This window comes from Syzygium oleosum, unplaced genomic scaffold (genome assembly GCF_021117445.2).
Source record: "Syzygium oleosum isolate NSW1041296 unplaced genomic scaffold, Sole_v2.1 Sole_v2.21, whole genome shotgun sequence".
In the NCBI taxonomy this organism is placed as follows: Eukaryota; Viridiplantae; Streptophyta; class Magnoliopsida; order Myrtales; family Myrtaceae; genus Syzygium; species Syzygium oleosum.
This window is the reverse complement of record NW_026607505.1, coordinates 6,650,132-6,664,511: the sequence shown is the minus strand read 5'-3', so window position 1 is coordinate 6,664,511 and position 14,380 is coordinate 6,650,132. Positions and strand designations below refer to the sequence as shown.

Genomic DNA, 14,380 nt, shown 5'->3' with positions numbered 1-14,380 from the left:
GTCTTCATTTCGGATCATCCTTAAATTAGGATTAGATTTAGTAGAGAATTACACTATAATTAACATATTGCACCTCTTTGTTACATCTCTTATATACTCAATAGCTATTTATGAGCTCAAATCCAAATTATTAATAAAATATAAAATCAAACTATAAAAGGTCTCTAGTGGCTTAGGAGCGGGATTCTGTGTCTTTCTATCGGTGGGGAATATGCACCATACCCCAACAACACATGGATTACGATTAGGGTGAGACGAGAGATCAGTATTTATCGTGAGAATATTGCACATACTGAACTTGTAGGTGATGCGACGATCAAAATCAATCACGACATAATGATCGTACGGAGACTTGTGTTTTTCAGTGGGATTCGGTAATGGGTTCTCACAATTTCTCTTAAATGTCTTGATAAATCTAAGTATTTGACGTGATGCTGTGGAAATTCACTCGGAGGATATACATTATACTTTTCAATTTGTCTGCGACTTTAAATAATTGTCGTTGATCCGATAGCATTCGTTGTAATGGTTACTGTTATCCTTCTTGAAATGAAAGAAGAGAGCTGATATAGGTCACGATCTATAAATGTGAACATATAGATATTCGATATGGGTAAGTATAACTCTAACACTATCAAGGGTCGGAGGAGAGATGGCCACCTAATAAAGTCCATCAAATTTCCATCTTAGCCCTAATTCATAACATGCATTTTCTCCTCACCTACTTGCTCTGCTTATGCTGATGTTGAAAGGAGGAACATGTAAACCTAGTAACATTTTTGCCTTCTGTGGAAGAACAAACTTGTGGTTTTCTGGCTTACGGTTAAACCGATCTGGAAAATCTGGTTTTGCCGGCTTTTATTGATTTAAGCAGCATTTGTTTCCAGCAAGGACTTTTAACGGTGTTAATTCTTACAGTTTGGTCTTCAACATGAGTGTTCAGAAACCATGGATTTACGCAAAGTGGGCTAACTACTTCGTCTTCAAGGGTGTTCTAATAGGCCAAAGCGAAAACACATACTGAAGCAAAGACCATTTTCAAGATGAGATTCAGCGAGCATTAAAAATTATTCCGTGTTCGAATTCCCTCTTTCATAATCAGTGTCCCACAGTAGACATGCTCACCAACAAAAGCATTTACTAACACTAGTAAAAACCCAAATATGAAAACTGAGAAAGATGAAAACTTCAATGAGCCGTTTTTTTGGCTTTAGTTAAGAATAAAGCGGGAAAGAGGATTGAATAACTTTCTGTATATTTCGATGTGTAAAAAAGAGTACATGGACAGCTGATTTATTGACTTTATTAGATGACTATCTAAAGTAATAAGATAAACACAATATCAAATATAATCAATCAAGGATTATGTACCGTCCCGAAAGATATGCATAATCAAGTAAATATCATAATATCGCTAACATCCCCTCAAACGCAAGGTGAGTTGGAACAAATCAACTTGAGTTTGAAAAATAATCCGAATAGTGTCCCAAAATCTTTGATCAAGGTGAAATTAGACAGTGAAAACAGCGCTACACAGTCGGCATGGAGGATGCGTGGCACGTGTGGTGGCTCTAGGCTTCGATTGACAATGAGATTTCAATATGTTGATCATTTGATGGTGACGAGTGTGGTGGCGGTGTCGACTTGTCGAAATGAGAAGTGAAAAGTCAAGAACCGGAGGCATTGGAGCCAAATAGCATGCATCCTTTGTGGTCGACTTTGCTATCAGGACAATAACTTAACAAATGCGACCGATATGGCTAGCGTGGCCACAGCAAGTGGAATAAGTCAAGCTTTGCTAAGCAAAAGTTATTGTGCGAAGACACATCTTTGCGGCATTGAAAAATACCCCTATGAGAAAGAAAAGCTTGACTTGGCAATGTGCCGCCGACCTTGTAACATGATCACCGTGGCGCTAACTCAGATGGGAATAAGGCACTCAGATGAACACCGTCGAGTATGGTGGAGATGGATTTATTTTACTACAAGTGCACGCAGTGCATGGGATGCATGGGTGCATCTGGTGCGAACTGAACCCGGTGCACTAGGTTGCCTTAGGAAAGGAGGCTAACACAGTATGAAGAGATATGCAGAATCAAGTAATAATCCTAATATCACTTAACACTTTCCTTCTCTCTAAGGAAATTTCTAAACCGCCTTAATCTCCATAGCTGGCACTATCTTCACTTCTTTGTTCTTATTCACATCCTTGACCTACTCTTCAGTCTCAAAGGCAGAGACAGGGAAGGTCCTGAACAGCCCAGCAGGAGTCTTGAAGGTGATCTTCCCAGTGGGTGGATCATCCACATAGATGTCGCTCAGGGTCACCCACACCCAGAGCCCCTTGGCCTTCACACGAGTCGTGCTTCTTGGTCTTGCCCTGCTCAACGTAGGCTGTGATCTCGGGTGCATAAGACGCTAGCTTCCCAATCTTCTCAAACTTGTGGTGGTCTTCTTCTTCAGCTTGAGCCACACAGACCCAGTCTCCTTCACATGCCCCCATTCCTCCATGTCCTTCAATGGGAGCAACCCATTGTGCAACCCCATCTCCTTGAGCAAGAACTTGGAATTCTCTTGGCACATCTTGTTGGGAATGCGCATCAGAAGCCCAATACCTTCATCTGGAGGAGATCGTCAAAAGGGAGCTCAAGTTCGAACTTGTCAACATATCTAGTTGGACCCACTTTCACTCAAAAGCTTAAACCAATGAATTATGGGCCAATTAGGATATATTAACTGTTCAACACCACATCAATAACCGGATGTGAGATTTTTTTTTAACACAACTCATATGTATATTTCAATAATTTCTCCCTCACGTGTGAGCTCAGTGTTAGATTTGCTCCCCCTTAATTTAGGTTACCAGACCAACTGTCCATGGTTACTTCTCGTCAGACCAACCGTGATGGCAATTTTCACTCGAAACAAGCGTTGATCATGGGAATGCACAACAGAAGTCCGATACCTTCACCTGGGGAGATCGTCAAGAGGGATCTAAAGTTCGAGCTTGTCAACATATTCAGTTGAACCCACTTTCACTCAAAATCTTAAGCCAATGGGTTATAGGCCAATTAGGATATATTAACTGCTCAACACCATATTAATTATCTGATGTGGAACTTTTTTTTAACATAACTCACACGTTTATCTCAACGTATCTCATTCCCGCGGTAGAACTCAACTTGTGCTCTGATTTCCATTGTGAGTGGGGATATCTTCTGATTTTCTTTACTTGTCTTTCTCTTCTTTCCACTCTGAGTTCTTTCTTCGAGAGTTCTTTCGTCAAAGGTATTTGGGTGCTCTCCGAAGTGTATCCTAGAGCAAATGTTAAGATAAGGGGAATATCACTGGCTCTTTGACTCTTCCCTCTTTCATCCGTTGACTAAGATGGGACATCAGCGGAGCGAAATCGAAAAGAACAAAAGGGAACAAATTCGTTTACACCTATCATCTTAGGACCCACCAAATTTTAGCATTCTGAAACGAGGTTAAAAACCTTGGGGGTACTGCCGAGCAATAAACAAAAGCAAACTAGCACGGTTTGCTTCATGTTGAGCTGATAGATCTCTATCTCCAACACTGGAGAGTCTCTAACCAGAAAAGGACTCTGAACCACCTTCGGCTCCAATTATGCCAAGACTAACCTCATCACCTCCTGTTTCACCAGTTTTATCCCGTCGAAAATCTTTCACCAAACGCTGCGTTTCGGATTTTATTAAAGGAGATTAGGGTCTTGAATCAAGCTCGGACAGAGAATGTCAAATGCGTTTACTAAGCCCAACTTATGCCACACAATTTAGTTCGGTAATACACTAAACTCGACAATACTAACAATGAGATGACAACTTGCAAATGCCGAGATCAAGTTATGTCGGAATCTAATCAACGACACAATTAATATATGACATTGCAATTCAAGGTACGCCAGAATCTAATCAATGACGTGACTTGAGAGAATATAGCTGGAATCTAATCAACAGCTATATTCCAAGTACAACGCCGGAATTTAATCGACGACGCTGAACTGATGACACAACACTGGAATTTAATCAACAATGTTGGACCTGAGAAAGACTCTTGCCGGAATTGAATCTACGACGTGGAATCTGAAAGCTGTAACTACAACTACTCCTAATGTGCTAAAAGTAAAGATAAATAAAAGATGTGTTGTGTTGTGCGGAGATCTCCTCTACGTCGAAAATCCTTGAGTATTTATAGAGCAGCCTAATAACTGTCAATCGGCTACTTCTCCTTGAAAGTTGTTTTCCACTTCCTTACATTTCGCACTTTAATCGCTTCCTGACTTGTCGATGTTGCTTACGCCCCTTGGGCATCACGTAATAGCTAATTTTCTTCCACGTGTCTCCTTATTTCCTGCTGTTTCCCACGTTTCACTAATTAGCTTCCTTGATCTTCACGCCCACGGTGATGTCTTTACCTTTCGACACGTGAAAATGAATTTCTTTACCATGTAACACCACGTGCTTAATTCATCGACATCACATGGAAAGCTCGTGATCTTGAACTTGTCGACGTCACGTGCAAGGCTCGTAATCTTGGACTTATCGACGTCATGTGCAAGGCTCGTGATTTTGGACTTGTCAACCTGTCGACACTTCTATGACGTGTCCTTTCGATAACTGCTCCAAATCTTCTGGGCCTGACTCACGACCTTTCTTCGGATTCATGCTATGTGGGCCTTTTTTTTGTCCTTTGTGACTTGCAATCAGCTCGCTCTCACCAGGGTTAGTTTTGGATGTCAACATATGCCCCATTTTAAAAGGAATAAATTTGAATTTATTTCTTTTAAAGATATACCTTATCCGTGTACGAATCCCCAGGCGATGATCATGCCTTTCTGTCCCCTGACGTCCTTTCGAGTAGCCAATATGAATTTTTCATCCAAAATTCTTTGGACACGTCACCTTGTATTTTCTTCAAACAGTCGCGGCTTTTCAAATCGTCTTCTTCATCTTGTATTTTCGCAAGAGCTTTGTTTTACCATTGCGTCTTCTTCTTAAAACCCTAAAAATCTTTTCTTGAACCTTTTCCGATCTCGATCCATCTTTTTCATGGCGTCCAAAAAGTATGAATATTTTGCTAGCGACTACGTCGCGGCTTTTGACAAGTTCAAAGAAGATCCGCAACTTTTATTGAAAGCTGTCGAGGATGAAGCCAACTGTTTCTCTCTGGGCCCCAGTTTCATGGACCATCTTAATATTCCCGTGAATCTCCAATTCCATTTCCCGTATAAGCACAGTGAGACTTTGGCACTGCAACATTCTTCCATCATGGATGTATGGTCTACCGGGTCTTCTCGATTTCGAGGTTTCCCTTCTTACGAAGAGGATTTTCATAGATGGTTTATTCGCTTGAAGGGCGATCAAGAAACTCAACTTTTATGGACGGCTGCTGGGATTGACGTCGCTCTCGAGGTCAGTATGTCATCTTATGACCTGGAACGCGGTCTATTGGGCTCCGCCATCACTTTTTGGTCCTCTTCCAGCAGTTGTTTCTTTTTCCCTTGGGAACACATGTCCATCACTATGCTCGATGTATTTGCTATAGCGGGTTTTGAACTGGTCGGTTATGCTGTCAAGGATTTGCCTGTACTGCCCACTCCTTTCATTTATGAGGATGTTCTGGCATACAACAACTTTTTATCTCGATTTTACCGAACTTCGGGTCCTGTTACCCAGGACGAGCGTCTTCTTTTCTTGCTTTTTTGGCTATCAAAATATGTGTTCTTTAGTCCCGCCCTTAAAGTTTGCAAAGACTATCTGCAAATTGCCGTAGCCTTAGCCACAGGAAAACGACTTGCATTGGCCCCTCTTGTTCTTGCAGTTTTGTACAGAGGCTTTACTTACGCCTCTCGGGCAATGAAGTTTGGGGATTCTGGAACCATCTTGGGCACTTTTTGGATACTTAAGGTGTGGATGACTCTGTATTTCCCTTCCCTTTTTAGTAGAGGTGATCGTCATCTTCCCCATTTGTCTTTGCAAGGGTATAGAAGACCTTTACCTTTACCTCTGGGCTGTCGATTGCTGAGCCGTGGCCCTCGACATATTGCTTCTCAAACGCCTCCTTTTATCTTCTATCTTCGAGCCGTTCTTGAACTGAACCATGACCAAGTCATTTTCTTTAAATATGGCTATGGAGAATTTGATTATTTATTCGATCCGACTCGATTCAATTTCTTTAGGCCTTTTTGGATTTGTGCCTTGTCTGCAGCAGATCTTCCCATATGGATTCATTAAAGGGTCGATTCTATCTTGTATTTGAGGTATATTCTCCACAATATCGTGCTAGGCAATTTGGACTCTGGCAAGCAATTCCCATGCCAATTTCTTATTCAATGGGCTTCTCGGAAGGAACCAAGAAGAAAGAATACTCCCTCAAGAATCGAAGTCCACTGCTCTGTTGTATTGAAATTGCCAACACAATGCGCACTCGTTACAGTGCAGACCTTTCTAATGGTTTCAAAGCCCATCCAAGACACCTTGCTGAATGGCAAACTTGGTAGTATTCTTTTGCATTTGAAAGTGCATACGAAGAGGCCCTTCAGTCCGCGATTGATCGTGTGAAGCGGAATAGCTCTAAGAAGCCAATTACCCAAGGTATGGGTACTATCACTTTACGTTCCTTTTCTGTTCCAGTCTAGTGCATTTCCTAACTTTCTCATTCTTTGACTCAGAAACAGAAGAGGATTTTGACACAGATGGTGTCGATGCTGCTGAAAATCCTACTAATGGTAAGCCTCTATCTTTCTTTCTCTGTGTCAGCCCACTTTATCCTTTCCTTTATATTGATTTGTTACTTATAAGGTCTTGCTCTCCTTCGCATCATCTCTGGACTGAATGAAGAAGATACGTTGGAAGAAATTGTATCATTGTTGAAAAAGAAAAGGAAGAAGTCTTCTCCTCCTTCTCCAAGAAAGAAGTGCAGAACTTTGTCTATCGAGCCATCTACTGAGCCGGCTACACACAATATGGCCTCTTCAGAACTCCTTACTTCTTTTGATAAAAGTCAAGGAGATAGCATCTTTGTTCCCAGAATCCGGGATCCCGTGACTGTCTTGGCATCAACTGGTCTTTACTCTATCAAGCGGGTCAGCAACATTTCAATTTCATCGACTGACATTTCCAGTACAATACCAGCCCCAGCCGACTTGGTGTCTTCCGGTCCCTATGTTACCAAATCAATGGCATCTTCAGCATAAATCACCATCCGGCTTAGTTCATCCACTATTGTAACCCTTGGTAAGCTTTTGTTTTGACTGGCGCTTACTGCTTGTCTAGTTTATTTGGTTTATTTATTCTCCTTTTCTTTTCAGTTGAACCAGCAATTGTTCCTATTCCTCCACTTGTTCGAACTGTTCCAATCCTTGATTCCACCATAGAAACCACTGTTGCTCTTAATCCGGCTGGATGTGAGACAGCTATGCCTGAGACAGGTACATGTCTTTCAAACATTACTTTGTCTTCAATTCTTATTTAACCCTGATACTGAGATATCATTCCGGTTTTTATAGCACGTGGTCCATTGACAAGTGTCATGGTCCAACAAACCACTACTCCAGCCACTGTGGTCAATCCTTCCACAGCTTCACCGTCGATGTCCACTCCAATGCTCATAGTCTCGACTTCCACAACTAATCCTGCCGAGGCCTTATCATCGACACCTGTCTCATCAACTCCTTTGCCTGACCATCAGTCGGCCACTTCATCTGCCGCATATCTGGGCAAGGCAATGCACGCCATAGACGAAGCTGAATTTATTTTGGCGTTTAATCCATACGACTTGTCGCCTCACTCTGGCCAATCAAAACTAGCTATAATCAAGAAGAAAATGGAGCTGACGCGTTTTTTAGACTTCTCTATAGGAGGACTTGCGAGGATGTCGTATGATGCTATAGCCTTGGAGCAATTCAAACTCCTCATCAATCGCCTTGGAAATGATAACGTTGAAGTTGGGTCTATTCTTCCTCCAGCACTCAGGGAGCAACTCAAGACTTTCTCCCAAGAATTCCAATCTATGTTTAATAAATACCAACAACTCCTGGGCCAAGTACAAGAGACGGCCATTCTGCAGAAATACATGAAAAGCTAGCTGACACTGTGAAGGAGGCTAGTGAGGAGGTAAATACCCGTCGCGAGTCTCTTCGGGTTATTACAGACGAAATAGGTGTCCTTGTCAAAAAAGAGAAACGTTTTGCTGCAACCCTTGAAGAGACTCGTCGACGGCGGGAGATGAAGCTCCGCCAACAGGCAGAGGTCAAACAAGAATCACGTCATCACGTCGAGTGAAACCAAAAGAGCATATGCGAGTGTTGAACTTTGCAGTGGAATAGCGTTAGATTAGAAATGCATGTATTTCTGAAATGAGTAGATTAGATTATCAACTACTCTTGCTCCAACGAGGGGTTCACGATTTTTTGTTTGGCATACCTCCTTCTCCTTAATAAAATACTTTTATTTTCCTTGGATGTCCACGTATGCCACGATTACTCAGAACCAACTTTGATAATGGATCCCGAGCCTTACGCCTTCGTTCATGTGCACGTTGTCAGTTAGTGGGCCTAACTAATCGACTAAATAGACTAGTATAAATGCCTGGTAGCCATAGTCGATCTTCTTTATTCGACCCATCACAATGGCTAACCTTTCTTTTTTCGCAATCAATACTGAAGCTATTTTTCGCCTGAATTGTTTTGAGAATCTTTGGAATTTTGAACGACAAGGGCGCCTCTCCCTATCCTTTATGGATTATGATGCGGAAGCTCGTCATGTGACCTTAGGCCTGCATCTCAAATTAACCCCTCCGCCATCCATTTTTACCGAGCACTTTCCACGTTATTATAAGGAGATTCTTCCCATAAGTCAAACCCGACTTAGCATCTCGACTTGGGTGTCACCGAACTCTCGTTTCAACTCGTATCCATGCTATGACGAATAATTCTCTCGGTGGTACCAAAGGATGAAGCAAGAGATGTCGGTCATCTGGAAGGCGGCGAAAATAGAGGAGGCTTTATTACTAAGCTGTCTTTCTATAGATCCTGTTGAATATCGGCTCATCGGAGCTCTTTGCTATCTCTGGTCATCATCAACGAATTGCTTTTTTCTGCCCCCTGGTCCGATAACCATTACCTTGCTTGATATGTGGTCACTGACTGGCCTATCGCCTTTTGTGGAATTCTATAATCAGAAGTCGTAGTTATGTCTATATTTTTATGGTACTTCTTTTGTTGATCTCTCATTCCATGCCTTCATCAAAGAGTTTAGCAAATCAAATGGACCAGTAACTCCTCAAGAACATGTTGCATTCCTGCTTTGCTGGCTTTGTCGATATATCTTTTGTACTACTTTCATATCATGTGGGCTTGTGGACATCGCATATGCCCTTACTCAGGGTGTTGATGTAGGGTTAGGTCGAATGGCCTTGTTTGCTTTATATGAAGGCCTTACCGATGCACAATCTTCATTGTTTAGTGTACATCCTGACCCTTTCATTGGCTCGCTGTGGATATTACATGGTTGGGTTCGGTCATACTTCCCTCAATTGTTCACGTCTTATGGTTCTACACCTGTCGACTGGTATGATGCACATAAGCAGTCTATGGAGACTGCTTTTGGCCCCTGGAAATTTTATAGCATTTTCCTCCAGCCAATCGGAGGACTTCCTGTCTTGGAGTACTTCCTGGGTGTTCTTCTTACCCTGAAGGACTTCATTTTTCATAAGTTTGGTGTAAACTTCGTGTGTGACCCATTGACTGCTCAGTTCATTTTTCATAAGTTTGGTGTAAACTTCGTGTGTGAGCCATCGACTGCTCAGTATGACACCTCAATATTTTGGGGAAGCGTCCTCATCCCCACCGATCTTCCACTGGAATTTACTTTTGGAGGAAGGTTTCCTATTGGTTTCGAGGCATATAACCTTCATTACTGTGCCCGTCAATTTGGGTTGGTCCAAGGTATTCTCATACCAATCGTCTACTCAGTGAACTTTCCTCCTTCTTTGTCTCTAAGGAATGATGCTCTATCGTGTTATAATGAGGTTGCTAAATATATACTGGGATGGTTCAAGCTTGTCGACAATTTTAGCACCCCGTATGGTTCAATGTTATTTAATCAATGGTGGGACGACTATAAAGTCTTGATTTTTCCCGAAGACCTGGATTCAACCTCGTCGAGGATAACTCTGCTCCCAATGGGATTATTACATCCTTTTAACAGATTTCCTATGTCTGATGTACCCTTATCTCCAAGCACGCCATCATTATTGTTCTCCGGTACGGACGAATCAATGGACGAAGTGAGCTCTACCATGGATTATCCCCCCCTTAAAACTCCTCAGGTTAACATCATTCAAGCCTTTGGAGGTAAACGTCCTTCGATAGGCAGCTTTTTTCCTTCTGTTAATCATGATGAAATTCGTACCAAAGGAACTCAACTTTGTAAGCTCTTAAAAGAAGGGTACGACGTTATTTGTGACGTTCCAAAGTTCGAAAGCAAAGTCAGGTTCTTGCTAGACTATCTGACCAGTTTACCTTACCCCTTGCCTTGTTGAGCTTTAGACTTTACTCTTCATGAATTCTCTTATTCATTTGATGTAACTGTGAAGGCTTTTAGGCAGGGCTTGAATATGTCAATGCCATTGAGGACAAAGAGAGGATCTTGAGCCTCAAAGAAGAAGAGCTTGGTGAGGCCTGTAAGGTCTTTGAGGCATTTCGCGTCAACAAAAGCGTTTCTCTGTCGACGCTCTTTGATCAAAGCAAAGTCATATTAGACCTTGAAGCAATTGCAAAGCAACTGAGCACTGAGGTGGGGGACAGCCAGGTTGAAAAGGACAAAATTCTGGAATGAAACTGTAATCGAGAAATCCAGCTTCACAGCTTCATCTTAGGCCTTGAACAACATTTTATTTAATTTACATCTAGCATCATCTCTTCTCTCTTTTTCCATGTCATTAATGCCGAGGATGGTACCGCTGTAAATATTTTTGTTACTTGGCTTTTCCTTTTCCTTGAGTATTATCCGAATAATCATAGTCTGCGTCCGCTTTGATGACCTGTTCAGTGTTACTGACCAAACTACCCTTTCTTTATGCTTTCGAAAAGACGTCTGTGTACAACCTCCTACACTTGCATTCAATGAATCAGTATGAAACGTAATCAATTTGTACCGGTGCAATTCAACTTTGCCATCGCATGAGTATACGCCTGAGTAGTAATTGAATCTCATCAGTACACGTGTAGCTCATCGAACGGCTGGGAGTAACTATCGGAACGTTTTTCCTCGAATCTTATTTTGTGACCTTCAAGGAATAAATGGTCATTTACTCGCAACATTCCAATCCTTGTATCTTGGACTGATCAAACGGATACGATCATGCTGTCCGAGATATTCGTGACATCGGCTGATCTTCTCGACCGATTTGTGAAGAGTTGGGACTCCAGTCACGGGCTATAAATAGTGGGCTTATTGCGATCAAGACTTCACCACTCGACTTTGATTTTTAAATCCCATCTTGCATAGAAATTTCCTTCTTTTACCCTACCCAGCAACAATGGAATCTAGTACCTCGTCCCCGGCTCCGAGCGCTCGCCAGTTTAAGGTCTTGTGGAAGGAGATTAACTCCTACCCGAGCCTGACCTACGCCGTCCTAGTCACCAAGCCTCAGGCAGTGGCTAAGGTCGAGAAGCTGATTCGTGAAGGGAAGCCTAAGGACCTGCCTTCTGATCACCCTTTCTTTGTTGACTACGAGGAATTCACGACCGTCTTCGAACATGGTGTCCCAGTTTCGAGCCAATGAAAGAACCATAACTGCACACTTTGTTGTGGAATGCACGCTTGAGAGCTTTAAGGAAGAGATTAAGCATGCAAATATAGTGTACAACACACTTTCTGATGTGTAGGGCCAACTCCACTCCTCCCAAGAGCATCTTGATAGGTATCTGGAGCCGATTACTGAAAGGATTCGGGGGGCGGAGAAGAGATTGAGGCGAGGAGTTTCCTGCCTCGAACGGGATGAAGTCGAAATTGGACTCTCGACGGACTCCCATTGTGAAATTTTTGTCAACTCCGCTTTCACATCCTTGGGCACCATGGCCAAGCAGTCGGATGAACTGGTGCGATCCCACCTTGAGCTCATCCAACGGCTCGAGAAGTGGATATCGAACCTGGAAGAGATAGTCTCCGACCTCGAAGAAGCCAAGGAACAGGCTGAGACGGAGAACTAGCGCCTGGAGGACTGGATGCAGCACTTCGTAGCCCTCTTTAGGGAACATACTGGTCTTGGCCTGGGGGGGGTAAAGGTGGCTGGCGAGTCTGGGCTTGGAAGGAAGGAAGGAAGGACGAAGAAGAACAAGAAGAGAGAGAGAGAGAGAGAGAGAGAGAGAGGAAGGAAAGAAGGAAGAGAAAATCAAAAAAGATTTTTATTTTTATTTTTATTTTTTTAATTATTTTTTTTTAGTAACCTGTCTTTTGTTTGTAAATGAAATTGGACTTATTTGGAATCTTCAGTCTCTTCTTCCTCCATTTCTCGCATCTCCTACATAGTAGGATAGTACCTCTTTAAATATTTGCCATTGATAATACGGGAATATTCCTTTCCCTCGATATCCATTAATCGATAAGCATTCCAGACGAATGCCTCGGTTACCACAAATGGTCCTTCCCATGTTGGTGACCATTTACCAAACTTTTCACTGTCCAAACTTGTCGACAAAATGGTCTTCCAGACCAGGTCGCCAATTTCAAACTGCTTATGCTTTACATGTTTATTATATGCTTTGGCAACTCTATCTTTCTGGAGGATCAACTTTTCCAAGGCAATCGCTCTGTTTTCTCCTAATTCATCAACGTTGGTATACATTAACTCGTCATATTCCTCCTTGGTCAAGTTGTTTTGGAGTCTGACTCGTAGGGATTGAACCGTACTTCAATAGGAAGAACTGGCTCTTGTCCATAAGTGAGCATATATGGGCTAGTTCCTGTAGCAGTCTTTTTAGATGTTCTATAAGCCCATAATACAGTCGACAACAACGCATCCCATTCTCTGGGATTATCCTCCAAGTGTCGTTTAATCAGCGCGATGATGGCTTTATTGGAGGCTTCAGCCTGACCATTGGCTTGGGCACAATAAGGAGTTAAATGAATCATCTTAATACCTCTAGCCTTGGCGAAACCAATAACCTCTTATCCAGTAAAGGCCGTGCCTTGATCCGTAGTTATAGATTCTAAGATGCCAAATCGATGGATAATACGCTCCTCGATGAACTCCTTTACTGTCTTTTGTGTTATATTCTTGTACGAGGCTCCTTCAACCCACTTGGTAAAATAGTAGGTGGCAACCAAAATGAAGCTATGTTTCCTTGACGAAGGGGGATAAATTTTTCCAATTATATCCATCGCCCAGCCTCTAAATGGCCAAGGTTTGATGATAGGTTTCATTACGGTAGCAGGAACATGCTGAATGGGCCCGTGCCTTTGACAAGCTTTGCATCCCTTAGCATAACTTATGCAGTCTCGAGTGATAGTTGGCCAGAAATAACGGTGTTGACGGAGCAACCATTTCATTTTTATCCCTGATTGATGAGCTCCGTATATGCCTTCATGAACCTCGGCCATTGCTATCATAGACTCTTGCTGTCCCAAACATTTGAGCAATAGCCCATCCACAGTCTTGCGATATAACTCATCTCCAATCATCAAATAGTTAAAGGTTTTTCTTTTGAAATTTTTATCACTAGAGACTGGGTTGTTGAGATACTCTATCAATGGAGTTCTCCAATCTTGTGTTGCTATTTTGTCGATAGTCGTGTTGTCGACAAGAGTTTTTGTCGATTGTGTAAACATAATTCTATTGTTCATCGACGGTAGAACCTTGGTCTGGGTAATAATATGGTCAGCAAGCTCTTTTGATATTTTGTAACCGGAAGCCATTTGTGCTAAGTCATTGGCCTTCGCATTATGCTCTCTTTAATATGGACCAACTCAAAGTTGTCAAAGTGATCTAGGAGCTCTTTGGCTAGTGAATAATAAGATATAATATTCTCATTAAGACACTGGTACTTCCCAGATAATTGTTTTATCACCAATTGAGAATCCCCTATGACTTTGATGAACTTATTTTCATGTTGGCCATGATGTTTAGGCCAACAATTAAGGCCTCATATTTGGCCTGATTATTGGAGCACTCGAAATTCATCTTGAACATAAGTTTCGTTTTCTGTCTATGAGGGGATATTATCATGATCCCATCCCCAGCAGACCCAGGGGTACTGGATCCATTGAAGTAAAGCTGTCATGGGACCACGTGAATGTATCCCTCACTATTTTCATCTCGTGCTCCAGGATATTCCGTAATGAAGTCTGCTATG

The 14,380-nt window shown here is 42.2% G+C and overlaps 1 pseudogene; it reads right to left on the bottom strand.

Annotated features, from left to right (window-relative positions):
- Positions 1–2,187: 2,187 nt before the first annotated feature.
- Positions 2,188–3,649, bottom strand: LOC115671140 (uncharacterized; annotated as a pseudogene).
- Positions 3,650–14,380: the final 10,731 nt, after the last annotated feature.